The sequence below is a fragment of the Chiloscyllium plagiosum genome, unplaced genomic scaffold (genome assembly GCF_037043375.1).
Source record: "Chiloscyllium plagiosum isolate Xiang-an unplaced genomic scaffold, Cpla_swu_hap1 HiC_scaffold_27, whole genome shotgun sequence".
Lineage (NCBI taxonomy): Eukaryota > Metazoa > Chordata > Chondrichthyes > Orectolobiformes > Hemiscylliidae > Chiloscyllium > Chiloscyllium plagiosum.
In genome coordinates this window covers 88,026,240-88,053,239 of record NW_028270165.1, presented here as the reverse complement: position 1 = coordinate 88,053,239, position 27,000 = coordinate 88,026,240, and the positions used below count along the sequence as shown (strand labels likewise).

General features: G+C 46.0%; 1 protein-coding gene, 2 non-coding genes and 2 pseudogenes across 3 annotated transcripts in view; 4 read left to right on the top strand and 1 right to left on the bottom strand.

The window, feature by feature from the left end:
- LOC148144900 (uncharacterized) overlaps nucleotides 1-27,000 on the bottom strand; it is a 492,750-nt gene that overhangs the window by 379,398 nt on the left and 86,352 nt on the right. The window lies entirely within an intron of this gene.
- On the top strand, nucleotides 1,183-2,097 carry LOC148144905 (uncharacterized; annotated as a pseudogene).
- The window catches only part of LOC148144901 (uncharacterized), a 64,091-nt pseudogene continuing 49,392 nt past the window's right edge, over nucleotides 12,302-27,000 (top strand).
- On the top strand, nucleotides 19,065-19,138 carry trnan-guu (transfer RNA asparagine (anticodon GUU)). The gene has a single exon. It is a non-coding gene; the product is annotated as a tRNA-Asn (tRNA).
- Nucleotides 22,356-22,427, top strand: trnae-cuc (transfer RNA glutamic acid (anticodon CUC)). The gene has a single exon. It is a non-coding gene; the product is annotated as a tRNA-Glu (tRNA).

The following is a 27,000-nucleotide window of genomic DNA, read 5'->3' as shown; positions in this document are numbered from 1 at the left end:
TTCTCCCCGTGTCTGCGTGGGTTTCCTCCGGGTGCTCCGATTTCCTCCCACAATCCAAAAATATGCAGTTTAGGTGAATTGGCCATGCTAAATTTCCCGCAGTGTTAGGTTAGGGGTATGGGTGGGTTGCGCTTCGGCGGGGCCGTGTGGACTTGTTGGCCCGAAGGGCCTGTTTCCACAATGTAACGCACTCTAATTTTTACTACCAAAAATCAGACCTGCTCACTCTCAACAGGATCCCAATGTCGTGGAAGATATTAATTTTCAGGTGGAGGGATCCAAAATTCAGAAAGATGTCAGTTGTGACTGTTCTGCTCTTCTGTCCCTGTCAGATCCTGAATCAGCACTTTCAGGAGAATTAGAATGGAGTGAGAATAGACGGAGAGAGAGAGAGAAGGATGGTGCTTTCAGTTTTGTGGAATAACAAAAGAAAAGAATGTTCTGCAGAAAGTAGAATTGCTTGTTCTGAATTTCTCCCCTGGACTGACAGTGATGACTTTTGGTGGGCGGCACGGTGGCACAGTGGTTAGCACTGCTGCCTCACAGCGCCAGAGACCCGGGTTCAATTCCCGACTCAGGCGACTGTCTGTGTGGAGTTTGCACGTTCTCCCCGTGTCTGCGTGGGTTTCCTCCGGGTGCTCCGGTTTCCTCCCACAGTCCAAAGATGTGCAGGTTAGGTGAATTGGCCATGCTAAATTGCCCTTAGTGTTAGGTAATAAGGGGTAAATGTAGGGGTATGGGTGCGTTGCGCTTCGGCGGGTCGGTGTGGACTTGTTGGGCCGAAGGGCCTGTTTCCACGCTGTAAGTAATCTAATCTAATCTAATCTAATCTCTTTTCAGAGTATTTGATATGAAGATGAAGTTTCAAAATCAACAGATGAAAGGCATATGCCTGAACCATTGACTCTCCTGCTCCTCAGATGCTGCCTGACCTGCAGTTTTCGACTCTGATTCTCCAGCATTTGTGAGTCACTCAATCCATCAGGACTGCAACAATTTTCAACTGTGATCCAATTGGTTCCTGTTTCAGTACGTTTTCAGCATCAGTGGGACTGGAAGAGAGCCCCTACTGTTGCAGCAACGCACTGAGTGTCGAGCCTGAAACAGTTATCTGGCCTGAAAAGAGGAATTCAAGGCAGGGAGGGGACATACACGCGTTTGTGTGCAACTGTAGCTTCGGCCATGGAGAAACCATGGAAGTGTGGCGACTGCGGGAAAGGCTTCCATGTCCCGTCTGCCCTGGAGACACATCGGCGCAGTCACACCAGGGAGAAGCCATTCTCGTGTCCTGAGTGTGGGAAGGCCTTCAGTGATTCCTCCGCCCTGCTGAGGCACCGGCGGGTGCACACAGGGGAGAGGCCCTTCAGCTGCCCTCTGTGCAGGAAGAGCTTCAGCGATTCCTCCGCCCGGCTGAGGCACTTGCGGGTTCACACAGGGGAGAGGCCCTTCAGCTGCCTCAAGTGTGGGAAGGCATTCAACGATTCCTCCGCCCTGATGAGGCACCAGTGGGTGCACACAGGGGAGAGGCCCTTCCGCTGCCCCGATTGTGGGAAGGTGTTCACTCGCTTCTCCCACCTCGTGATTCACCGGCGGGTCCACACTGGTGAGAAGCCCTTCCCCTGCCCCAAATGTGGGAAGGCCTTCAGCGATTCCTCTGACCTGCTGACCCACCAGCGGGTCCACACCGGCGAGAGGCCATTCACCTGCTCTGTCTGCGGGAAGTGCTTTACACGCTCTTCCGACCTGCTGAAGCACCAGTGGGTCCACACTGGGGAAAGGCCCTTCAGCTGCTCTGTGTGCGGGAAGGGCTTTACCCAACCCTCTCACCTGCTGACACACCGGTGTGTCCACACTGGGGAGAGGCCATTCACCTGCCTCGAGTGCGAGAAGGGCTTTGCTGTCTCCTCCACTCTACTGACGTACCAGCGGGTCCACACTGGGGAGAGGCCGTTTGCCTGCCCCGAGTGTGGGCAGAGGTTCACAATGTCCTGCAGCTTGAACAAGCACCAGCGGAGGCACCAATGCTCCTAACAATCAGATTCTGCCGGTAACGCTGCTGAGGGTCACCCCCAGGACAGAACCTCCTGCCCTTTCTGACAGTGGGGGTAGTGGGAGAGTTGGTAGGCTTTTTTGTTTTCTACTGGGGGAGTGGGGGTGGTGGCTCAGTGGTTAGCACTGCTGCCTCATAGCGCCAGGGACCCAGATTTGATTCCATCCTCAGGGTGACTGTCAGTGTGGCGTTTGCATGTAATTCCCCGCTGTGTCTGCGTGGGTTTCCTCTGCGTGTTGCAGTGTCTTCCCAAAGTGCAAACGTGCGCATGTTTGGGCGAATTGGCCAAGCTAAATAGTCCCATAGTGTTGATGAATGTGTAGGTGTGATGCCTTAGTTAGGGGTAGTGCAGAGTGATAGGGTAGGAAAATGTATCTGGGTGAGTTACTCTTCAAAGGGTCGCTCTGAACTTGTTGGGCAGAAGGACCTGTTTCCTCACTGTAGTGATTCTATGATTCTGTGAACGTTGCTTCCAGTGGGCGCTGCTGCTCATTGAGCCCAGGACCCGCACAAACCTACGATCACAAGACTATTGGAGCAGAAGTTAGGATATTTTGACCCATCGAATCTGCTCCACCATCTGTTAGAGACAAAATAAAAAATGCAGATGCTGGAATCTAAAATAGACAAACAGGAGGCTGGGCACAACAAGGCAGGCAGCACCAGGAGGTGGAGAAGTCAGCATTTCAGGTATTATCCCTCAGGACTGAAGAAGGGTTCTACCCGAAACGTTGACAACTCCATCAGAAATGATTTATCAGGATGTTGTTAGGACTAGAGGGAATGGGTTTAGAGTGAAAGGGGAAAGATTTAAAAGGGACCGAAAGGGAAAACTTTTCATGCAGTGTGGTGCGTGTATGGAACAAGCTGCCAGAGGAAGTGGAGGAAGCTGGTAGAATTTAAAAGACATTTGGTTGGGGACATGAATAGAAAGGGTTAGAGGGATTTGGGCCAAGTGCTGGCAAATGGGACTAGATTAATTTAGAATATCTGGTCAGCGTGGACGAGTCGGACTGAAGGATCTGTTTCCAAGCAGTACCTCTCTATGACTAGTGGTCCTGATGTAAGTTTAGAATTGAGTAACTTTGAATAATTCAATCTTGTTGAATTCGCCTCCTGAAAGGTTTCAAATGAACCCCTCCAAGCGATATGAGTTAACTGCGCCGAGTTGGATAAAGTATCCCATCAAGTTCAACATGAATGCGCAGTTGAAGAAGTTGAAGTCAGAAGTCACACAACACCAGGTTACAGTCCAACAGGTTTATTTGAAATCCCAAGCTTTGGGAGCATTGCTCCTTCATCAGTGCTGCTCCTTCATCACTTCACCTGATGAAGGAACAGTGCTTCGAAAGCTCATGAGTTCAAATCAATCTATTGGGATTCTCACCTGGTGTTGTGTGACTTCTGACCTGTCCACCCCCAGCACCTCCACATCAGAGTTGACGAATGAGATCAGATTTTATTCAGCATGATTTAGTGAGATATTCATCTGGCTGCCCTTATGCCTGAAACATCGATTCTCCTGCTACTCGGGTGCTGTCAGGCCTGCTGTGCTTTTCCAGCACCACACTCTCAACTCTGATCTCCAGCATTTGCAGTCCTCACTTTTTCCTGGTTCATGTGAAAACTCAACATTGTCAGAGTTACGAAGAGACGCCAGTCACAGAGTACTATAGCACAGAGACAGGCCCTTCAGCTCAAACTGGTCCATGCTGACCAAAATGTTTGTCAACACTAACCTCATTTCCCTGCACTTGGCCCATATCCTTCTCAAGCTTTCCTACCCATGTATTTTTTGAAACGTCTTTTCAATATTGTTAATGTACCTGTTTCAACCACTTCCACTGGCAGCTGTTTCCCCAGGTGAACTACACTCTGTAAATATTTTGCCCCACATTTTTTCTTCCATCTTTCTCCTCTCGCCATAAAAACGCGTCCTTGGACTTGAAATCCTCCCCCTAGGGAAGAGACAGCTACCATTAACCCAAATCTACCCCTCATGGTTTGAAAATATTGCCTCTCAACTTCCTCTGCTCCAGTGGAAAAGCATCCCAGCCTATCCAGCCTAAATTCTAATTTGATAATAATGACAGTGATGATTTTGGCTGTGTGTGTGTCAAGGATCTCTCATTTCTAAGCCAATGCTGTGCCTCTTAAGTTCACCTGATCTTAAAACGAATGGCACCCCATTCATTTAAAATGTCCATGTTTTCTGTGTAAAGTCGGTCCTGGTCAGGAAATAGGCATTGGTGTCTTATATTCCCGTAGACTTCTTGTGACCGGGTTCATATGCTCTGTTTTGAGATGTATGAGTAAATCTTCAGAACAAAAGATTAATGCAGCCCTTTATTCATGTCTCATTATTAAAAACACTTTCTCCATTTACAGATGTGATTGAGAAGCTTCTCCCAATGAATCTTTGACTGATAACCGCATTTGTCAGGCTTTTGAAAGTCACTGCAGCTCTGTCACAGAACAGGGAAGGGCTCTTTCAGACACAACGCGTCATGCAGAAAATTCTCCCACATTAGTCGAGCAAAGTAGACGTCTTTTTAAGACATTGTGAAACTTGAAAGGGTTCAGAAAAGGTTTGGAAGGATTTTGCCCGGGTTGCAAGGTTAGAGCAACAGGGAGAGGCTGAATACGCTGGTACTATTTTCCCTGAAGCTTTAGAGTCAGCCAGAAACATCTGTTGAATCAGGAAACATCTCTTCCTGCAGCAGCTTCAGACAGACTGCTTGCTAAAACCAAAAGCAGGGGAAAAGAATGGGACAACTGCCCTTTCATTGTAGAAGTGTTTTAGAAAAAAAAGTGTCAAACCCTTTTCCCGGATTGTTGCCTTAGCCAGTATCTGTTAACCATTAGCGAAAACCTTAAACCTGGATGAATGGGAAGCCATTTGCAACCCCTCCTGAAAATAAACCAACATTGTCATCTTCTTAAAGGAGCAGCATGATCACAACAAAAAGCACCTGAACTGAAACATTTGTATCAAAGGGCTGTACAGTTAGCAGGACAAGAAAACACATTTGCAATTTCACCAATCAATTTAAATCAGCCCCATTGGCTACCAAAAACTTATTAAATTTAACTCCTAAAGTTTTGACAACAGAACCAATCCTATCATAAAGAATTGGTGCTCTCAGTCATCTGTGTATGAGAGAAAGCATCATTTAGAAAAATAGAGAAGGGCATTCCTGACAGAGGAATCGGAGGAGGCATCCCCGACAGAAGATGGCACAGAATATTCCGGAAGACACATAACCTGGTTGTAATCTGAGAGATTAAATTCTATTATGTGTTATCTGAGTGGGACATGCATTGATTGGAACAGCATACCAGAAGAATCTTGATTTATTCCAGAATACTCAGTAGTTAGGACGGATTTATTCAGTTTGTTAGTAGTTTTGTTCATTTGTTCACCGTGAGAGTTGGTTAAATAAATTGCTGATTGTCGGTTGTAAAGTGTCAGGGATTTACTTTTAACACTACAGCAGGTTACACCACTTATCACACTGACTTTACAGATTAAAGGGCAACGTGCCACTCTTTGGACGTTTCGGTTTGAGATCTTGGAGAGTGGTGGGGCGGGGTTCAGCCTTCGCTTTATAACAGTATTGATGACATTCTCTTGAATGCAATGGAGTCAATACTAATCCCAGCCTCTTGGTGTGGTTGTGGGTGAATCACCTTAATTTGGCTCCTGACTCAGAAACCGCACAGACAATCAAATGCTGAAACAATGATTTGCACTTTATTGCACGTAGCAACCACAAATAAAACCTCTCAAGTTCATTCAGCTTCACCACCCCCCCCCCCCCCAAATATGGCTATCACCCAGTTGATGGCTGAATTTAACTGGGTTTCCACCGACAGTGCCCATCTCTGGAATTGTCCAGGGGTTTAATGCAGTATTATTCTTTTAAGTACTGCTGCTGCTTTATCATTCTGGAGTTGAATTTTGGTGGCGTTTCCTCAATTTCAAATCTGTGGTGTGACTTTTTTTTAAGACTCTAACATCACCTCACATTGCTGGAGACCTCAGGTCTGTAGTTTACCTTCTTATCCTTGAGGGTTAGCTGTCTGTTTGAAACAGCCTGCCCTGCAATTAACCCCTCTATGTCAGGGCTTTCCTTCCACAGGCAGAATTAATTGTCCTTTTGTCACACCATTGTAAAATAACATTATCTTACCTGTCCCAAGAAACAACTTATTGTGTTGCCTCCTTCTTCCCAGGGATGGTTAACAAGCCATTTATCGTATTGAATCTGCTTTGCTATTCAATCATGGCTGATATGTTTCTTAACCCCATTCTCCTGTAACGTTTGAGCCCCTTGATACTCAAGAATGAGTGAATGGTGGAGCAGACTCAATGGGCTGAATGGCCTAATTTCACTTCCTGTGGTGTCACAGTTTCTCGTCAGCCCTTTCATTTCTTGCTCCAGAAAGCGTTATTGTTGAGTCGTGAAGTTTGGGAAGTTCTGGAGTTTACAAGTGCACACCACGCTCCTCTATGCCTCCTCCTCAGCCTTAAAGTAAAGGGAAGATGTTTTAGAACAGAAATAAGGAAAACTTCAGACAGAGAGTGGTAATCGATGGAATTCACTGCCCCGGAAGGCTGTGGAGGTAAGATCATTGAATATATTTTCTTGAGTATCAAGAGGATCAAAGGTTATAGGGAGAACGGGGTTGAGAAACTTATCAGCCATGACTGAATGGTGGAGCAGACTCGATGGGCTGAATGGCATAATTTCTGCTCCTATAGTCTAATGATATGCTGATGTGTGGAGGGGTGAGGATGGGGGAAAAGAGATAAAGAGGGGAATACAATTAAGGTGAAGCTGGATACAGATACATAGGAAATACACAAATTGTACGATAAATTTCAGACCACATAGAAGCACTGGCAGGGCTTACTGAAGATCTACAATATGCTGCAGCTCGATATTACAAGCCCACAAACAGCTGCAAATCAGACAAGGTCTTTTCAGAAGTTGGACCATGAACGCCTGAAGCTGCTGCTGCTCTCTCTCTCTCTCACGCAATGAAGATTGATCTTCACCCAGACTAGAACTTCTTTCCTCTGTCCAAATATTTGTGAACGCAGACCTTGTTTTGAAGGATGGCATGTTGTCTGATCATTACAATTAAAGGGGTGTCTTCCCCCTGATATGCAAAGGGACAGTCAGTCAGGGGAGGGCAGGGTCACGTCTTGTGTTGTTGTGTGGAATCTGTGACAGCTGCAACAATTCATCCCAACTCCTGTACTCAGTGCTCTGACTGATGAAAGCAAGCATGCCGAAAGTCTTCTTCACCGACCTGTCTACCCATGACTCCACTTTCTAGGAGCTATGAACCTTGGTTTGAATTACTGCATATGAAACAGATTTGGTGCTTATCTCAAATCTAATTCGGTATTTTATACTGAATGCCATGACTGATGAAGGCCAGTGTGCCAAACAATTTCTACCTGTGACTCCATTTTCAGAGAACTGTGAACCTGTACTCCAAGATCCCTCTGTTCCACTACACTCCTTAAGGTCCTACCATTCACCATGAAATTCCTACCTTGATTTGACTATACAAAATGTAAGACCTCACACTTATCTATATTAAACTCCATTTGCCATTAACTTTAAACCTATGCCCTCTAATTTTGGACTTCCCCACCCCAAGAGAGAAGACCTTGCCTATTTACCTTACCCATGTCCCTCATGATTTTATAAATGTCTTTAATGTCACCCCTCAGCCTCCAAAGCTCCAGGGAACATAGCTCCAATCTATTCAACCTCTTCCTGTAGCTCAAACCCTCCAACCCTGGCAGCATCCTTGTAAATATTTTCTGAACCCTTTCAAGTTTCACAACACCCTTCCTGTAGCAGAAAGCACAGAAATTGCATGCAGCATTGCAACAATGATGGAACCAATGTCCTCTCTGAAGAGGATTTTAAAACAATATTTATAACTACAAGCAAATCAGGTTAGTTGGGCATGACTTTCCCAAAGCAGTTTGTTTTGGTTGTCCTTCATTAACCTATGCTTTAAAATATATAAGAAAATATTTTGAGGGATGGGATTGTTGCTAGCACGTCCAACATTTGCTCCCCATCCCTCATGGCCTTTGGACTGAGCGATTGGCTTCCTGCGAAAAGGCAGTTGAGAGTCAACCACATTGTAGTAGGTCTGGAGTCACATGATGTGAGCGTGTGCACGCGTGTGTAGAGTTGTGAGTGGTAGATTTCCCTCCCTAAAAGAACACTTTCACAACACTCTGTCATGACTGGACAAAAACAACAGTTCTGGCAGCATCTATGAGGAGACGACAGTGTTACTGTTTTGAGTCCGGTGGCCTTTCAAAATTAGGCTGGATTCAAAACATTAACTGTTTTCTTTCCACAGATGCTGCCAGACCTGCTGCATTTCCCCAGCAATTGTGCCTTTTGTTGCTGATCTCCAACAGCTGCAATTCATTGTCTTAGCCAATAATGGTTTCCTGGTTGCCAGTGCAGAGATAAACTCTCATTTCCAGATCTTTTTATTCGTTGAAAATAAAGTCCACTAGCATCTATGATGGGATTTTAATTTTTGTTCTCAGAAGACCGAGATCTTTGGGCTACTTAACCAGTATCACTAGATCGCAATCTTCCCTTCACTGACAGTGACATTGACAATCTTGTCCTGAATATTTTTCTTTATTCATTCATGGAACGTGACACTTGGTCTCCCAAAAAATAACCAAGTGCCAATTCAGAGGGCAGTTAAGAGTCAACCACATGACTTTGGATCAAGAGTGACACATTCACCAAACTGGGAAAGGACTGAAGATTTCCTTCCTTAAAAAAAGGTTATTAATGAACAAGATAGGTACTTATGATAATTGATAAGATCACTAAAGTAGCGATAAGTTTATATTCCAGATACATAAATTGATTTCAAATTGCATCGGGGCCATAGCAGCATCAATTTGAAACTCCAGATGTTAAATCCAGTAACAATGCCCAAATGCCACCAACTCCCTACAATCTCTAGGCTTCCAACACTGACTGGTCTGTAATTGACAGTTGCATCCTTTTCCTCCTTCCTATTTACTCAAAGTTTGTGCGAAGATTTGTCGCTCGGGTGCTCGTTGTTGTGTGACCCCTAGGACTCATAACGGTACACAAACCAACAGCCACGCTCAGACAACAACTCACCAGAACGAAGGACCCGATACCCAACATGAGCAAGACGGGTGTAGTGTACAAAATACCATGCAAGGACTGCACTAAACACTATATAGGACAAACAGGAAGACAGCTAACAATCCGCATACATGAACATCAACTAGCCACGAAACGACACGGCCAGCTATCCTTAGTAGCCACACACGCAGACAACAAGCAACATGAATTCGACTGGGACAACACTACTATCATCGGGCAAGACAGACAGAGAACAGCCAGGGAATTCCGAGAGGCATGGCATTCATCCACAAACTCCATCAACAAACACATCGACCTGGACCCAATATACCAACCACTACAGCGGACAGCTGAAACTGACAACCGGAAGCGGCAGGGTCAGACCACTATAAACACCGGAGGAAACATCAAAGAAGCGCTTCGCAGGAGGCTCCCAAGCACTGATGATGTCGCCTAAACAGGGGACGAAATGTTTGCAACAAAAACTTCCAGCTCGGTGAACAGAATTACTATTTACTATTCAATTCAGCCCATTGAGTTGACTCTGCCATTTGTTCAGATCACGATTATTCTGGGAAACATTTACTCCATTTTGCTGCCATTTCCCCATAATCCTCAATTCGCTTACTGATTTAAAAAAAATCTATCTCAGCCTTGAATGCACGTAACAACCCAGGCTCAACAGCCCTCTGTAGTATCAAGTTCCACAGATTTACTGCCCTCAGGAGAAATTCCTATCTGTCCTAAACATGCAATCTCTTATTTGGAGGTTACTTCCTCTGGTTCCAGTCTCACCCACTTTTCCACGTCGAGCCTGTCAAGTCTCCTCAGAATCTTGTACGTGACAATAAGGTTACCTCTAATTCTTCTAACTTCTAATAAGCACAGGCCCAAACTATTCAGTTCTCCTCATAAGACGTTCTTTCCATCCCTGGTATCATCATGGTCAACCTTCTCTGGACTGCCTCCAATGCCAATATATCTTTCCTCAGGTAAAGGGCCCTAAACTGTTCACAGTATTCAGTTGTGGCCTGACTAATGCCTTACATAGGTTCACTATAACCTCCCTACATTTCTACTCTATTGAAAAGGCCAACCTCCCATTTGCCTCCCTATTACTCACTGAAATTGGATGAAGAGATTCGTGGACGTGATTCCAAATCCCTCTATTCTAAAGCTTTCTCCATTAATATTCATTTCTTCACCTCCTGACAAACTGTATTACCTCATTTTCCCATCTGCCAAGCTTTCGCTCATTTGCTTAACCTGTCTATATCCCTCTCCAGATATCTAATGTCATCCTCACCACCTGCTTTCACATCAACTGTCTCTTCTACAAATTTAGCAATAGTACATTCACTTTACTTATCCAAGTAATTCGTATATATATTGTAAATAATGTTGGCCCCAGCGCTGATCCCTGTGGTACACCACGAGTTACAAGTTGTCATCCTGAACATGCCCCTTACCACAACTGTGGTAGTTAGCCAATCCTCTATCCATGCTAACATACAGCCTCCCAACACTGTGGGCTCTTTGCTTACTATTTCATGAGATGTGAATGTCATTGGCTGTGCCAACAACTCTTCCCAAACACACCTTGAAAAGGTGGTGCTCAACTGCCTCTTAAATTGCTTCACAAATATGATGTGGACTGCAACAATGTTCAGGAGTGAGTTCCAGCATTTTGGTCAATAACAAAGAAACAATGCGATATATCTTGCAGTCGGAAGCCTGTGTTCACACTTGTTTGTTCTTGGTGGTTGAGGTCATGACTTGGAAGGTGCTTTTGAAGAACCACCACTCATGCAATCAAGCCAGACTGATAGATTGTGGCCCGAGACTCTGCCATTTCGACTTCCCTCATCAATCTACATTCTTTCCAGCGAAGTTTCAGTCTCAAACCGCCACGCAATGCCTTCTGTTACGGCTTAAAAGATAAGAATACACATGATTACCAACCGTATTTTGGGTTGTATAAATCTTTGCCTGCCAGAATTATTTTCCAAAAGACTTTAATTAAACTGGGTGACTGCATGAAATGGTTTGTTGGTCAGACTATAATCATCATCCTCAAAGGAGACAATGCCAGTAATACCATTGAACTCGTCTTTTTGTTTAAAAAGCACAAGTTCTTGATTTGTTTTTACAACTTACTGGCATTCACACCTGCACATTCAATGTCAAACTCAGACAACATAAATGAAATTACACCATTAATTTTGTTTTACATCAATCCAACAGATTAATTAATAATACACAGTGAATACCAAGGCTGATTAATGTGAAATTAAATTTGACTGAAAATGTAAAATCGAGATGAGAGATAACAAATGGGGGAAGGGCAGAAGGCAAGAAATGCAGCATCATAGAAGGTGCTCCTCCAGGGAGTGTATTTTACCAACTACAACTGCGAAATATAAACAAACACTCTTACATGATCCTCCGGTTTTAATGTAAACCATACTCCCATACAGTAGGTACCATTTAAATAAGTTAATAGATACCAGCCTTGAGCATATCCAGCCTCCAGCCGGGCCCCCCGCTTCTTGGAGCTCGGAGAGGGGTTCCCACTCATTCATTCAACAGGAGGCAGCTCAATTTATTGTAATGGGCACGGAGGGTACAGTGGTCGTGTCTCATGTTGAGGAGGAAGCTGTTTCCTCTCATTCAACTCAAGAGGACCTATTTAGTAGAGATTTTTTTTTGTGGTGCAGCTGTAGTCACCCATAGAGCCCTGAGGCTCAGGTTCAAATCCCACTGCTCCAGTGTGTGTAATAACATTACTTCCCAAGTCACGTGCCAATTGGCACAGGGATAACAAAATTAGGGAAGTAAACACGTCAACCTGTTCAATGCTATCTCCAATCATTTCACTTCCTGTCCCATTCGTACTCCAGGGAGCCCAGCCTCGTTTCACGAAGGTTCTTTTTGAGAAGTTTAATCGGGCATTTTTGCACAAGCCAAGTTAAGAAAGCCGGGATCTCTCGCCAGACTGCGCGGGAGACAACAACAGTAATTCTCGGCGGGGAGGCTGAATTATGAATTCACTAATAGCCTCCCCTAAGCGATGGCACAGCGGATGCCAACGCCTGTCTCTGTGGCGCATTTGTTCAGCGCGTTCGGCCGTCAACCGAAAGGTTGGTGGTTCAAGCTCAACTATGGTGGCAGTGTTTGCTGTTCTTCCTTGGCTTCGAAGCTGCACGCTTTTAATGGGGTCAGGAAAGTGTTCCCCAAACGGAAATCCTCTCCCCAAAGGGGTTTCTGAATTGAATTAATGTCTAACGTAAGGGACTGCGGATGCTGAGAAGCCGAGACAAAAAGACAAACTCGGCAGGTTTGACAGTACCTGTCGGAGAAAACAGAATTTTGAAATGTTGTCTCTGATTCTCTTTCCACAGATGTTGCCTGACCTGCTGAGTTCCTCCTGCAATTTCTAGTTTTGTTTTTAACGGAAATTTCACCTTTTGGGATGAAACATCTCGACTCGCCAAGTGTAGATATTTAACCCTTTCGAATCACTGTGAAGTGATTGGATTCAAACAAACTCTGCGATGATTCACTCTTTCTCAGCTCCAAAGGCAGGCAGACCTGGGAAGTGAAGTTGTCAGTGTGGTTCTGTATTCGTGGGCCGTGTGGTTCATGCGATGGACATGAAATCCATTGCGGTTTCCCCACGCAGGTGTGAACCCTGCCGACTACAAAATGAGAAATGTCGTCGAAAAGAAAGGGAGCTTGCTCCCCGGCTTCTTCTTTAAGATTCAAATCAATGGAGGGGGAAAAGTATTTCACTCACATTGGGACTGGTGGGAATCTGCAACCCACTGCCTGTTCGGGTGGAACAAGCAGATACCCGCAGAGATTTGTTTGAGGCTGTGAGGAAAGTGTTTGGAAATGAGATTAGAACAGGGACGGGCATGAAATCGTGATCGAAATGAAGCAGGCACCTGAGGACAAGGGTGTTTCCTTTGCCAGTGAAAGATGCTGCTTCACAAAGTTGGGCCTGTGGAAGGGAATCAGTGACGGTGATTATCTTTGGTTGTTCACCTTGTGAAGGTTCCCATTGCTGCGCATGTCCGTGTTAACGTCAGAACTCTGCAGCATGGCGGCGTGAGGTACGCACAGGGCCGGGGCGCAATGGATGACGCATCTGACTCCACCTACCTGTTTGAAATGCAGCTCACAGCTTCTTCACACACCCCAATTAATCTTTCTCATTGTCCTGAAGCCGGCATACGGTTTGAATTCCCGATCTGCGGGAATGGGAATCTTTTCACTGTCTCGCGTCAGTCAATGTCCCTGAGAACATCGGAGTCAAGTCACAGCGCTGTCAGAGGAGGGGAAGCTGAAATAGCCCCACACGCTGCTCACGGGCATATTTTACTTTCCCCAACTCACCGCTTCAACCACTGCGGCTCCTGGGAGTGGAAAGGAACAATCACCAAAACCCAGTCTTAGCTTTGTGAATCTTCAGAAAATCCGCAAACGTTCATCCCTTCGGATTTTCTATCCTGGGCTGAGAGGGATTTGTATTGTCACTCTTTTGTAGGACATTGCAAGTGGATGTTTTGCAGAAAAGCACCACAATGCAATCTGATTAATCAGGACCTGGATGTTTTCGGTCTTTGAATGTAAGTGTTGTGCTCAACAACTTTGTTGTTCACAGTTTATAATACTTATCTTCCCAGTCCACTGTATCACGTGTCGAAAATGTTTAATTTGCGTCTTGTAATCCTTTCACTGTCTGCTAATGAGGATAGCGTTTCCGTGTTTGACCTAAATTATCTTGACCTTGCATACCTCAAGCCTCAAGCTAATTTCACGAGAAACCTTCTCCAGTTCAAAAGCCAACTGTTAATGATGGCTCTGTTTCTTGTCACGTATCCAATTTCAGATCGATGTTGTTAATGTCCCTTTTATTCCTTCAGATCCAAGTTTCGCTCTCAGGGCTAGAACAGAACTGTCACCAAATACATTTACCAATCTACGTTCATCCTACCGATTGTATTAGCATCATCAACACTTCTCATCAAAATAACTCGAGAGAGTTTTATCACAATTTTCTGTGAACAGTTCTACATTAGCTTTGCTGAATGAACCCCAAATTTCTTGAAGTGGCTCCTTATTTTCGGCCCTGATTATTAATCTCTCTATGCATGGGAATGGATCCTTCCCACCCGCTCTATCACTCATCCATGAGTGTAGTTCAGTTCGATCTCCCATCAGCCTCCTCTGTCCTGATCAAATCCAGGGGAACAGGATACGTTGGGGCTATGGCGCGGACAGGACAAGCCCAGTACTCACCTTTCCTGTTAAAACCATTCCATGAGAAATTTTACATCACAACTTTGGGCGTGCAGTTCTGGCCGAACACTTAAGGTGTTGGCGTAGAGATCCTTTGGGGCTCCCCCGCCCAAGGTGGTAACCTGCTGACTATGCTTTCTTCGCTGGCGATTTTAAATGACTTCCTGTTGGTTGCATTATCGCTCAAACTTCACTAAACCCGTCTCAATAAAGTCCCGCTTTCTCATGTCTGGGAATTGATTGCCATGCAGGTAACTCTGGTTCTGAACAAACAACGTACCAGCCTCATAACGCCAGCTCTGTTTACCTTTCCACAGATGCTGCTCGTCCTGTTGGCTGTCTGCAGTATTCTCTGTGTTTATTAGGCACAAGTGCTGCTTTTCATTCAAGAACTTCAATCCCTGTCCTCTGGTAACTGACTCTTGTCAGTGGCAATTGATTCTTCTGATCATTAATCTGCCCATTCCCACCGCTTCTTCTCCCATCATTACCAACAGCCCCAGGAAATCTCCAGTTAACCTTCTTTGCTCCAAAGCGAACATTCCCAACGTTGAGAATGTCTCTCCAAAATGGAAATTCCTCATCCCTGGACATGACGCAAGGGGTACAATTGGGAAGAGATTTTGGCAAAATATTGTCAGTTAGGAAATGGAAAAATGTTCATGAAGCAAAACAGAAATCCCAGTCTCCAGCTTTGTGAATCTTTAGAAACTCTTTGGGAAGCGGATTTAGAGGAGAATGAAAGATGAACTGTCCGATTGAGTAGAGACTGTCCTGACACCGTCCCCTTTTTGTTAAGGCCGGGAAATTGACTCTGATGTTCACGGGACATGAACTGATCTGAGACATTGAAAGAATTGTCGTTCCTGCACATCAGGAATTCAAACCCCTTCTCGCCTCCGAGCCAACAGGCAAAACACTGAAAGGCTCGAAGGGCGACGGCCCCGGAGTAAGAAAGCTAGTTCCTCCTGACGTGGATGAGTCTCCAGAGAGTGGGATCAGACTGTCCCCGGTGTCTCCACAATAAATATCCCAGGCGTTATTATGGAAAAGTAAAACTGATAGACGCCAAATGTAATTCTAGGCGGGGTGGCTGAATTATGAATTCACTAATAGCCTCCCCTACGCGATGGCGCAACCCTCGTCGTCGCCTGTCTCTCTGGTGCAGTTGGTCAGCGGGTTCGGCTGTTAACTGAAAGGTTGGTGGTTCGACCCCATCCAGGGGCGTTGTGTTCGCTGTTCTTCCTTGGCTTCGAAGCTGTACGCTTTTAATGGGGTCAGGAAAATGTTCCCCAAACGGAAATCTTCTCCACCAAGGGGTTTCTGAATTGAATTAATGTCTAACGTAAGGGACTGCGGATGCTGAGAGGCCGAGACAAAAAGAGAAACTCGGCAGGTTTGACAGTACCTGTCGGAGAAAACGGAATCCTGAAATGTTGCCTCTGATTCGCTTTCCACAGATGTTGCCTGACCTGCTGAATTCCTCCTGCAATTTCTAGTTTTGTTTTTAACTGAAAGTTCATTTCATCTTTTGGGATGAAACACCTAAATATCTGCAAACACCGTGTGCAGATATTTAACCCTTTCGAAACACTGTGAAGTGATTAGATTCAAACAAACTCTGCGATGATTCACTCTTTCTCAGCTCCACAGGCAGACAGACCTGGGAAGTGAGGCTGTCAGTGTGGTTCTGCATTCGTGGGCCGAGTGGTTAATGCGATGGACTTGAAATCCATTGCGGTTTCCCCACGCAGGTGTGAACCCTGCCGAGTACAAAATGAGAAATGTCGTCGAAAAGAAAGGGAACTTGCTCCCCGGCTTCTTCTTTCAGATTCAAATCAGTGGAGGGGGAAAAATATTTCACTCACATTGGGGCTGGTCGGGAATCTGCAACCCACTGCCTGTTCGGGTGGAACAAGCAGATACCCGCAGAGCTTCGTTTGAGGCTGTGAGCAAAGTGTTTGGAAATGAGATTAGAACAGTGAGGGGCTTGAAATCGTGATCGAAATGAAGCAGGCACCTGAGGACAAGGGTGTTTCCTTTGCCAGTGAAAGATACTGCTTCACAAAGTTGGGCCTGTGGAAGGGAGGCAGTGACGGTGATTATCTTTGTTTGTTCACCTTGTGAAGGTTCCCATTGCTGCGCATGTCCGTGTTAACGTCAGAACTCTGCAGCATGGTTAGATACGCACAGGGCCCGGGTGCAATGGATGACGCATCTGACTCCACCTACCTGTTTGAAATGCAGCTCACAGCTTCTTCACACACCCCAATTAATCTTTCTCATTGTCCTGAAGCCGGCATACGGTTTGAATTCCCGATCTGCGGGAATGGGAATCTTTTCACTGTCTTGCGTCAGTCAGTGTCCCCGAGAACATCAGAGTCAAGAAACAGCGCTGTCAGATGAGGGGAAGCTGAAATAGCCCCACACGCTGCTCACGGGCACATTTTACTTTTCCCAACTCACCGCCTCAACCACTGCAGCTCCTGGGAGTGGAAAGGAAACAATCACCAAAAGCCAGTCTTCGCTTTGTGAATCTTCAGAAAATCAGCAAACGTTCATCCCTTCGGATTTTCTATCTTGGGCTGACAGGGATGGGTTTTGTCACTCTTTTGTAGGACATTGCAAGTGGATGTTTTGCAGAAAAGCACCACAATGCAATCTGATTAATCAGGACCTGGATGTTTTCGGTCTTTGAATGTAAGTGTTGTGCTCAACAACTTTGTTGTTCACAGTTTATAATACTTATCTTCCCAGTCCACTGTATCACTTGTTGAAAATGTTTAATTTGCGTCTTGTAATCCTTTCACTGTCTGCTAATGAGGATCGCGTTTCCGTGTTTGACCTAAATTATCTTGACCTTGCATACCTTAAGCCTCAAGCTAATTTCACGAGAAACCTTCTCCAGTTCAAAAGCCAACTGTTAATGATGGGTCTGTTTCTTGTCACGTATCCAATTTCAGATCGATGTTGTTAATTCCCCTTTTATTCCTTCAGATCCAGGTATCGCTCACAGGGCTAGAACAGAACTGTCGCCAAATACATTTACCAATCTACGTTCATCCTATCGATTGTATTAGCATCATCAACACTTCTCATCAAAATAACTCGAGAGACTTTCATCACAATTTTCTGTGAACAGTTCCACATTAGCTTTGCTGAATGAACCCCAAATTTCTTGAAGTGGCTCCTTATTTTCGGCCCTGATTATTAATCTCTCTATGCATGGGAATGGATCCTTCCCACCCGTTCTATCTCTCATCAATGTGTGTAGTTCAGTTCGATCTCCCATCAGCCTCCTCTGTCCTGATCAAATCCAGGAGAACAGGATACGTTGGGACTATGGCGCGGACAGGAAAAGCCTAATACTCACCTTTCCTGTTAGAACCATTCCATGAGAAATTTTAGACCACAACTTTGGGCGTGTAGTTGTGGCCGAACACTTAAGGTGCTGGCGTAGAGATTCTTTGGGGCTCCCCCGCTCAGGGTGGTAACCTGCTGACTATGCTTTCTTCACTGGCGATTTTAAATGACTTCCTGTTGGCTGCATTATCGCTCAAACTTCACAAAACCCGTCTCGATAAAATCACGTTTTCTCATGTCTGGGAATTGATTGCCATGCAGGAAAATCGGGTTGTGAACAAACAACGTACCAGCCTCACAACGTCAGCTCTGTTTACCTTTCCACAGATGCTGCTCGTCCTGTTGGCTTTCTGCAGTATTCTCTGTGTTTAATCGGCACAAGTGCTGCTTTTCATTCAAGAACTTCAATCCCTGTCCTCTGGTAACTGACTCTGGTCAGTGGCAATTGATTCTTCTGATCATTAATCTGCCCATTCCCACCGCTTCTTCTCCCATCATTACCAACAGCCCCAGGAAATCTCCAGTTAACCTTCTTTGCTCCAAAGCGAACATTCCCAACCTTGGGAATGTCTCTCCAAAATGGAAATTCCTCATCTCTGGAAATGAACCATGGCGTACAATTGGGAAGAGGTTTTGGCAAAATATTGTCAGTTAGGAAATGGAAAAATGTTCATGAAGCAAAACAGAAATCCCAGTCTCCAGCTTTGTGAATCTTTAGAAACTCTTTGGGAAGCGTATTTAGAGGAGAATGAAAGATGAACTGTCCGACTGAGTAGAGACAGTCCAGACACCGTCCCCTTGTTGAAGAGGCCGGGTGATTAACTCTGATGTTCTCGGGACATGAATTGATCTGAGACATTGAAAGAATTGTCGTTCCTGCACATCAGGAATTCAAACCCCTTCTCGCCTCCGAGCCAATGAGAGAACTCGGGAACAGGCAAAACACGGAAAGGCTCGAAGGGCGACGGCCCCGGAGTAAGAAAGCTCGTTCCTCCTGACATGGATGTGTCTCCAGCCTGTCCCCGGTGTCTCCACAATAAAACTCCCAGGCTTTATTATGGAAAAGTAAAACTGATAGACGACAACTGGAATTCGAGGCAGGGAGGCTGACTTATGAATTCACTAATAGCCTCCCCTAAGTGATGGCGCAACCCATGTCATCGCCTGTCTCTGTGGCGCAATTGGTCAGCGCGTTCGGCTGTTAACCGAAAGGTTGGTGGTTCGAGCCCACCCAGAGGCGATGCCCGTCTGGCTGCCTGTCTCTTGAGCACGCCACCCTGTTCCCTGGCCAACATCTCTGTTTCAGGCATGCAGCAGTGTTCCAGCAAAGCTCCGCTCCAGATGGAAGACCAGCGCCTCATTTTCCGTTTGGAATCCTCCAGTCTTCAAGATCGAGTTCAATATTATTTGGATCCGAACTCCCGCATGCCCTTGATCCCTACCACATCCACACGAGGCCGTGTTATCACATCGTCTGCTGTTACACACGACTTATTGTTCGCCAGGAATAGTCTCCATGAACAGTTAGTCAAACCCGACACAGATCGTTATTCTCTCCTTTGTCCCTCCAATGTTCTCCCTCTGAACTAGTGGCAAAGAGAGCAATGTGGATTGATATCCCTGAGCCAGCTCTATGTCCCATCTCCAGGAACCGGGTCTCTCCACTGGCGGATAATTAAACCACTTTGTTGTTGCGTTGACGTGAGGAGATTGTATAAATATAAACTTTTCTAAATCCCCACCTTCCGTTGATTGAACTGTGAGTTCACTCTGAATCACAACACGTGTCACAGCGCAATTTGAGGCCCACATTAGTTCTGCTGGTTCTACACAGCAAGTAAATGAGAGTCTCTATTCGTATCATTCTCTTGCCTTCGCCCTGTAAATCTCCACATTGTTACTTTGGACATGACCACCGAATGCCCTTTTGTGTTCTTGAATCTGCCTCCTTGTCACGGTCGGACAGGGACAAGAAAGTGTTCTTCCTAATGTCACTTTTACTTTTTTTCCCAAATGCCTTGAAATCTCTGACAATTTTTTGGGAAATTGAAAGGATTCTCATTCCTGCACATGAGGTTGAATTGATTTAATTTCTAACGTAAAGGACTGCGGATGCTGAGAATCAGAGACACAAAGAGGAGCTGCTGGAGAAACTCAGCAGGTTTGGCAGTACCTGTGGGAGAAAACAGAGTTCTGAAATATTGTCTCTGATTCTCTTTCCACCGATGGTGCCTGACCTGCTGTGTTGCTCCTGCAATTTCTGTTTTTGCTTTTAACTGAAAGTTTATTTCATCTTTCGTGATGAAACAACCAGACTCGCCATGTGCAGGTATGTAACCCTTTCGAAACCTGTGAAGTGATTGTATTCAAACAAACCCAGCAATAACTCACTATTTCTCAGCTCCACAGGCAGAGAGACCTGGGAAATGAAGCTGTCAGTGTGGTTCTTTGTTCGTGGGTCGAGTGGTTAATACGATGGATTTGAGATCGATTGCGGTTTCCCCACGCAGGTGTGAACCTTGCCGACGACAGTTGAGATATGTCGTCAAAAAGAAAGGAAGACTGTTCCCCGGTTTCTTCTTTAAGATTCACATCAGTGGAGGGGTTGGAAATCTGCAACCCATTGCCTGTCAGGGTGGAACAAGCAGATACCCACAGAGCTACTTTTGAGGCTATGAGCCAAGTGTTTGGAAATGAGACGAGAACAGTGAGGGGCGTGAAGTCGTGATCGAAATGAAGCAGGCACCTGAGGACGAATGTGTTTTATTTGCCAGTGAAAGATACTGCTTCACCAAGTTGGGACAATGGAAGGGAAGCAGTGACGGTGATTATCTTTGGCTGTTCCTCTTGTGAATGTTCCCATTGCTGCGCATGTCCGTGTTAACGTCAGAACTCAGCAGCATGGCGGGGTCAGGTACGCACAGGGCCGGGGGCGCAATGGATGAGGCATCTGACTCCACCTACCTGTTTGAAATGCAGCTCACAGCTTCTTCACACACCCCAGTTAATCTTTCTCATTGTCCTGAAGCCGGCATACGGTTTGAATTCCTGATTTGCGGGAATGGGAATCTTTTCACTGTCTCGGGTCAGTAAGTGTCCCTGAGAACATCAGAGTCACGTCACAGCGCTGTCAGAGGAGGGGAAGCTGAAATCGCTCCACACGCTGCTCATGGACATATTTCACTTTCTCCAACTCACCTCCCCAACCACTGCGGCTCCTGGGAGTGGAAAGGGAACAAACACCAAAACCCAGTCTCAGCTTTGTAAATCTTCAGGAAATAAGAAATCTGTTCATCCTGTTGGATCTTGCATCCTGGCCTGACAGCGTTGATTTTAAATGGCTGTCCAGTTAGTGCCGATTCGTTTTGGCTGAAAAAAATATTCCTTATCTCATCCCAGCATTTCTTGCCACAGAGAACTGTGCGGCAGCGTTCATGTATATATTTCCTTGTATGGTATTTTGTAAATAACATTCGTTTGCGGGTTGTTTGTATAGGCTATTCCAGGTTCATTAGTCGCTGTTTAAGTGTGTTGGTAGGTTTGTGGGCTACCATGATGCTGAGAGCGTTGAGTTGTCTGGACATCATTTCACAGATGTCTTTTATGTAAAGTAATGTGGCTAGGGTTTCTGCACACGTTGTGTCTGCTTGTGTCAGTTTGTTGATGTGAAATCGACACACTGGGTTTATTGGGTAGGCAAAAGTCCGGATTGCAGATGCTGGAAACCAGAGTTTAGATCAGAGTGGTGCTGGAAAAGCACAGCAGGTCAGACAGCTTCCGAGGAGCAGGAAAATCGACTTTTCGGGCAAAAGCCCTTCATCAGGAATGGAAGCAGGACGCCTCCAGGGCGGAGAGATAAATTGGGGGGTGGAGGTGTGCTGGGCCGAAGGTAGCAAAGAGTACAATAGGTGAATGGGGGTGGGGATGGAGGTGACAGGTCAGAGAGGAGGGTGGAGCGGATAGGTGGGAAGGGAGATTGGCAGGTAGGACAGGTCATGAGGATAGCACTGTGCTGGAAGTTTGGAACTGAAGTAAGGTGTGGGGAGGGGAAATGAGGAAACTGGTGAAGTCTACATTAATGTTCTGGGTTTGAATTTATCCGAGGCGGAAGATGGGGCGTTCTTCCTCCAGGCATCGGGTGGGGAGGGAGCGGCGATGGAGGAGGCCCAGGACCTGCATGTCCTCGGCAGAGTGGGAGGGGGTGTTGAAATGTTGGGCCAGAGGGCGATGGGGTTGATTGTTGCGGGTGTCCCGGAAATATCCCCTCAAGCGCCGTGACTGGACTCTGCGAGGAGTCTCCAGCCTCCCCAATGTGGAGGAGACCGCATCGGGAGCAATGGATACAAGAAATGACATTGTTGGATGCACAGGTGAAAGCTTGCTGACGACCGCGTCCCAGGTTCGATTTCCGGGCAGGAAAGTAATTTTTAGGAGAGCTGACAAGCGGAATCAGCATCTCCCTGGTGGTCTAGTGGTTAGGATTTGGCGCTCTCACCGCCGCGGCCCGGGTTCGATTCCCGGTCAGGGAAAGCACTTTCAGGGGTGCAGGCTACCCATTCTTCTTAAATGCGCTGTGTAATTATTTATAGTCGTTCCTGGGTGCTGCAGTGTGTCGTGGCTCGTTGAAATAGTGTCCTGATTCAGATTTGTTTGTTTGTGGAGGGATGATTGCTTCTGTAGTTCAGTACTTGGTTCGTATGCGTTGTTTTCCTGTAGACGCTGTTTTGAATTTACCATTGACTGTTCGCTCTACTGTGACATCTAGAAATGGCACTTTGTTGTTGTTCTCCTCTTTTGTGAATTTTATGTCAGCGAGGATATTGTTGATGGTGTTGTAGGTTTCCTCTAATTTGTTTCATTTTTTGATGACAAAAGTGTCATCACTGTAGTGGACCCAAAGTTTGGGTGGATCGTTGGAAGGGCTGTTTGTTCGAGTCTCTGCATTATTGCTTCTGCTCGGAATTCTGATACTGGTGGTTTCATGGGTATTTCGTTGATTTGTTTGGAGGGCTTGTTACTGAATATGAAGTGGGTGGTAAGACACAGTTCTACGAGGTTGACAGTGCTATCTTTGCTGATGAAGTTGGTGCTGTGTTTGTGTCTCTGGTTCTTCGAGTAGTGTCTTCAGTTTTGTTTGGCCAAGTTGATGTTAATGGATGTGAACAGGGCTGTTATGTCAAAGGACAGCATTATTCCATCCTCTTCTATCTTAGTGTCTTTGGTGTTCAGGAATTCTTGGATGGAGTAAATGGAGTGGCGTGAATCTTCGACTTGGTGTTTTCAGTGGAGGCGTTTGACTAGTCTGCATATTGGTGTTCCAAATGGTGAGGCTTTGGGGCTGAGGGGGACTCCTGGTTTGAAGAGGAGAACAACCACAAAGTGCCATTCTTAGATGTCACAGTAGAGCGAACAGTCAATGGGGGAACTTCAAACTAGCATCTACAGAAAAACAACACACACAAACCAAATTCTTAACCACAGAAACAATCATCCCAACACCCACAAACGTTGCTGCATCAGGACATTATTTCAACGAGCCACTACACACTGCAGCACAGAGAAACTACGAAGAGCAGAAGAGAAATACGTATATAGTGTATTTAAGGAGAACGGGTACCCAATAAACCCAGTCCGCCGATTTCTCATTGATGATTCCAAGCTGACTCTCAAAAATTCGGTTTGTCCCTCCATTCATTCCTGTTTGTTTTTTGTGGGTTTTGAAAGCTTTCGCGATCCTCTGACTGAGTATTTGAGTTGGGAAGTTATGTTGTGGCTGTACAGGACATTGGTTAGACCACTTTTGGAATATTGTGTGCAATTCTGGTCTCCCTCCTATCAGAAGGATATTGTGAAATTTGAAAGGGTTCTGAAGCACCAGTGGGTCCACAGAGGGGAAGAGGCCCTTCTGCTGCCCTGAGTGCGGGAAGGCCTTCAGTGATTCCTCTGCCTGCTGCCGCAACAGTTGGTCCACACCGGGGAAGGCTGTTCTCCGGCCCCAAGTGCGAGATGGCCTTCAGCAGTTCTTCCCACCTGCTGAGACACCAATGGGTCCACACTGAGGAGAGGCCGTTCTTCTGCCCGAGTGTAGGAAGGGCTTTGCTCTTTCCTCCGACCTGCTGGCCCATTGGTGAGTCCACATGGGGGAGTGGTCGTTCAGTTGCCCTAAGTGCAGGAAGTCCTTCAGCAATTCCTCAGCCCTGCTGAGGCACCAGTCCGTCCACACCGGCGAGAAGCCGTTCTCCTGCCCCGAGTGTGGGAAGGGCTTTATCCGCTCCTCCACACTGCGGAAGCATCAGCTGGTCCACACGGGGGCGGGGGGGGGGGGGGGGTGAGGCCATTCTGCTGACCTGAGTGCGGGAAGGCCTTCAGCAATTGCTCCACCCTGCTGAAACACCTGTGTGTCCTTCAGCAGTGGGAGGCCCTTCAGCTGGCCCGAGTGTGGGAACAGGTTCATGTTTGCTTGCAACTTGCGGAAGCACCAGCGGGGGCACTGCTGCTCATTGAGCCAGGGACTGCACATTGCCAATGAAATGATCCAAATAAACCTCAGACCGCAAGACCATCGGATCAGAAGTTAGGCCATTGGGCACGTCGAGTCTACTCTGCCATTCGTTAGAGACAAAATTAGTGCAGATGAGATTAGCTACAGGAAACAGGCCATTTGTCCCAACAAGTCCACACAAACCCTCCGAAGAGTAACCCATCCACACCCATTTCCCTCTAACTAATGTACCTAACTCTATGGGCAATTAAGCATGGCCAATCAACATGACCTGCACATCTTTGGTTTATGTAAGAAGACAGGATCACCCAGAGAAAACCCATGCAGACACTGGGAGATTGTGCAAACTCCTCACAGACAGCTATCCAAGGCTGGAGTCAAACCTGGGTCCTGTGCGCTGTGAGGCTGCAGTGGTAACCACTGAGCCACTACATATTGCAACCTGAAGTTGCAAGCAGGAGGTTGGGAGAATACAACCTCAGAATGTGGAGTAGTCAGCGTTTTGGGTATTAACCCTTCTTCAGGACTGAAACGTTAACTTCTCCATGAGAAACGATTTATGGGAATGATGCTGGCGGTTGTAGGGTTTGAGTCCAGGAAGAGGCTGAATAGGCTGGAGCTGTTTTACCTGGAGCATCGGAGGCAGAGGAGTGACCTAATAGAGGTTACAAAATCATGAGGGGCATGGACAGGGTAATAGACAAGGTCTTTTCTCAGGGGTGGGGGAGTCCAGAACTAGAGGGCATAGGTTTAGGGTGAGAGGCGAAATATATTAAAGGGACAACGTCTTCATGTAGGGGGTGGTACATATATGAAATGAGCTGCCAGAATATATGGGTCAGGTGCTGTCAAATTGGACTAGATTAATTTAGGATATCAGGTCAGCATGGACAAGTTGGACCGAAGGGTCTGTTTCCATACTGTACGTGTCTTTGACTACTGGTACTGATGTAATTTTAAAATAGGGTCCAAGTAACTTTGAATAGTTCAATCTTATTGAGCTCACTTCCTGAAAAGTTTCAAATCAATCATCTGAGCGATACTGTTTAAACATGCTAAGTTGGACAAAGTATCCCATCAAGTTCAACACAAACCCAGAGTTGAAGAAGTCAGAAGTCAGAACACCAAGGGGACCAAAACTGATCACAATATTCCAGGTGCAACCTCATCAACGTCCTGTGTAACTACAACATAACTTGCCAACATCTATACTCAATTCCCTAATTGATGAAGGCCAGTGTGCTGAAACCTTTCTTCACTGCCTTGTGTACCGATGTTGTCAGAGATATAGGACCTACTTTAAACTGATCCACAATCCAGCTACTGGGAGCCCAGAAGCAGAGTAGTGCTGCGTGAGTGTGCTGGGCACATAACCCAGAGGTCGATGGGTAAAAACCATGTGATGCTTCTGCCCAATATCTCCGTAAGCTGCTTTCATTTACAATGGTGCTCTGTTCTGTATGTTGCCTTTGCATCTGCTTCCCAAAGCTTCTTCAGTGGAGGAGTGGCAGCTGGAGCCCAGGAGTTCAACGACCCGCCGGAGCTTGAGGAAGGTCCAAGCTCCAAGAAGCGGGGGGTAAGGCTGGAGGCTGGATTTGCTCAAGGCTTGTATTTTTAACTCATTTAAATGGTACCTACTGTATGGGGCTATGGTTTACATTAAAACCGGAGGATCATATCAGAGTGTTTATATTTAGCAGCGGTAGTTGGTAAAATACACTCCCTGGAGGAGCACCTTCTATGATGCTGCATTTCTTGCTTTATGCCCTTCCCCCATTTCTTATCTCCCAGCTTGGTTTTATGTTTTTTTTGGTTAAATTTAATTTCATCTTAATCAGACTGGGTATTGATTGTGTGCTATTAATTTGCTTCTTCGAATATTGAAAGTCAAAATTAATGGTGTAATTTCATTTCTGATGTCAGAGTTTGACATTGAATGTGCAGATGTGAATACCAGTAAGTTGTGAAAATACATCAAGAACTTGTGGTTTTTAACAAAAAGAGCAGTTCACTGATATTCATGGCATTGTCTCATTTGGGAGTGATGATTCAAATCTGACCAACAAACCGTTTCATGCAGTCACCCAATTTAGTTAAAATTTTCATTAATTTAAATAAAGAAAAGAACTCTGGCAGGCTAAGATTTATGCAATCTATTTATAAGATTATGTCCATTGCTTGCAATATGGTCTCATCCACATTGGGGAAACTAGACGCCAACTCGCGGAACGTTTCAGGGAACAGCTCTGGGACACTAAAACTAAACGACCGACGCCCTGTGGCTGAACGCTTTCGCTCGCTCTCCCATTCCGCCAAGGACATGCAAGTCCTGGGCTGCCTCCACTGCCAAACTCTTGCTCCCCGACGCTTGTAAGAAAAACACCTCACCTTCTGACTTGGGACCCTCCAACCACATGGTATCAATGTAGATTTCATCAGTTTCCTCATTTCCACTCCCCAACCTTGTCCCAGATCCAATCTTCCAATTCGACACCAACCTCTTGACCTGTCATACCTGTCCACCTTGCTTCTCACCTATCTGCTCCACCATCATCTCTGACCTATTACCATCAATCCCTACCTCCATCTACCTATTGCAT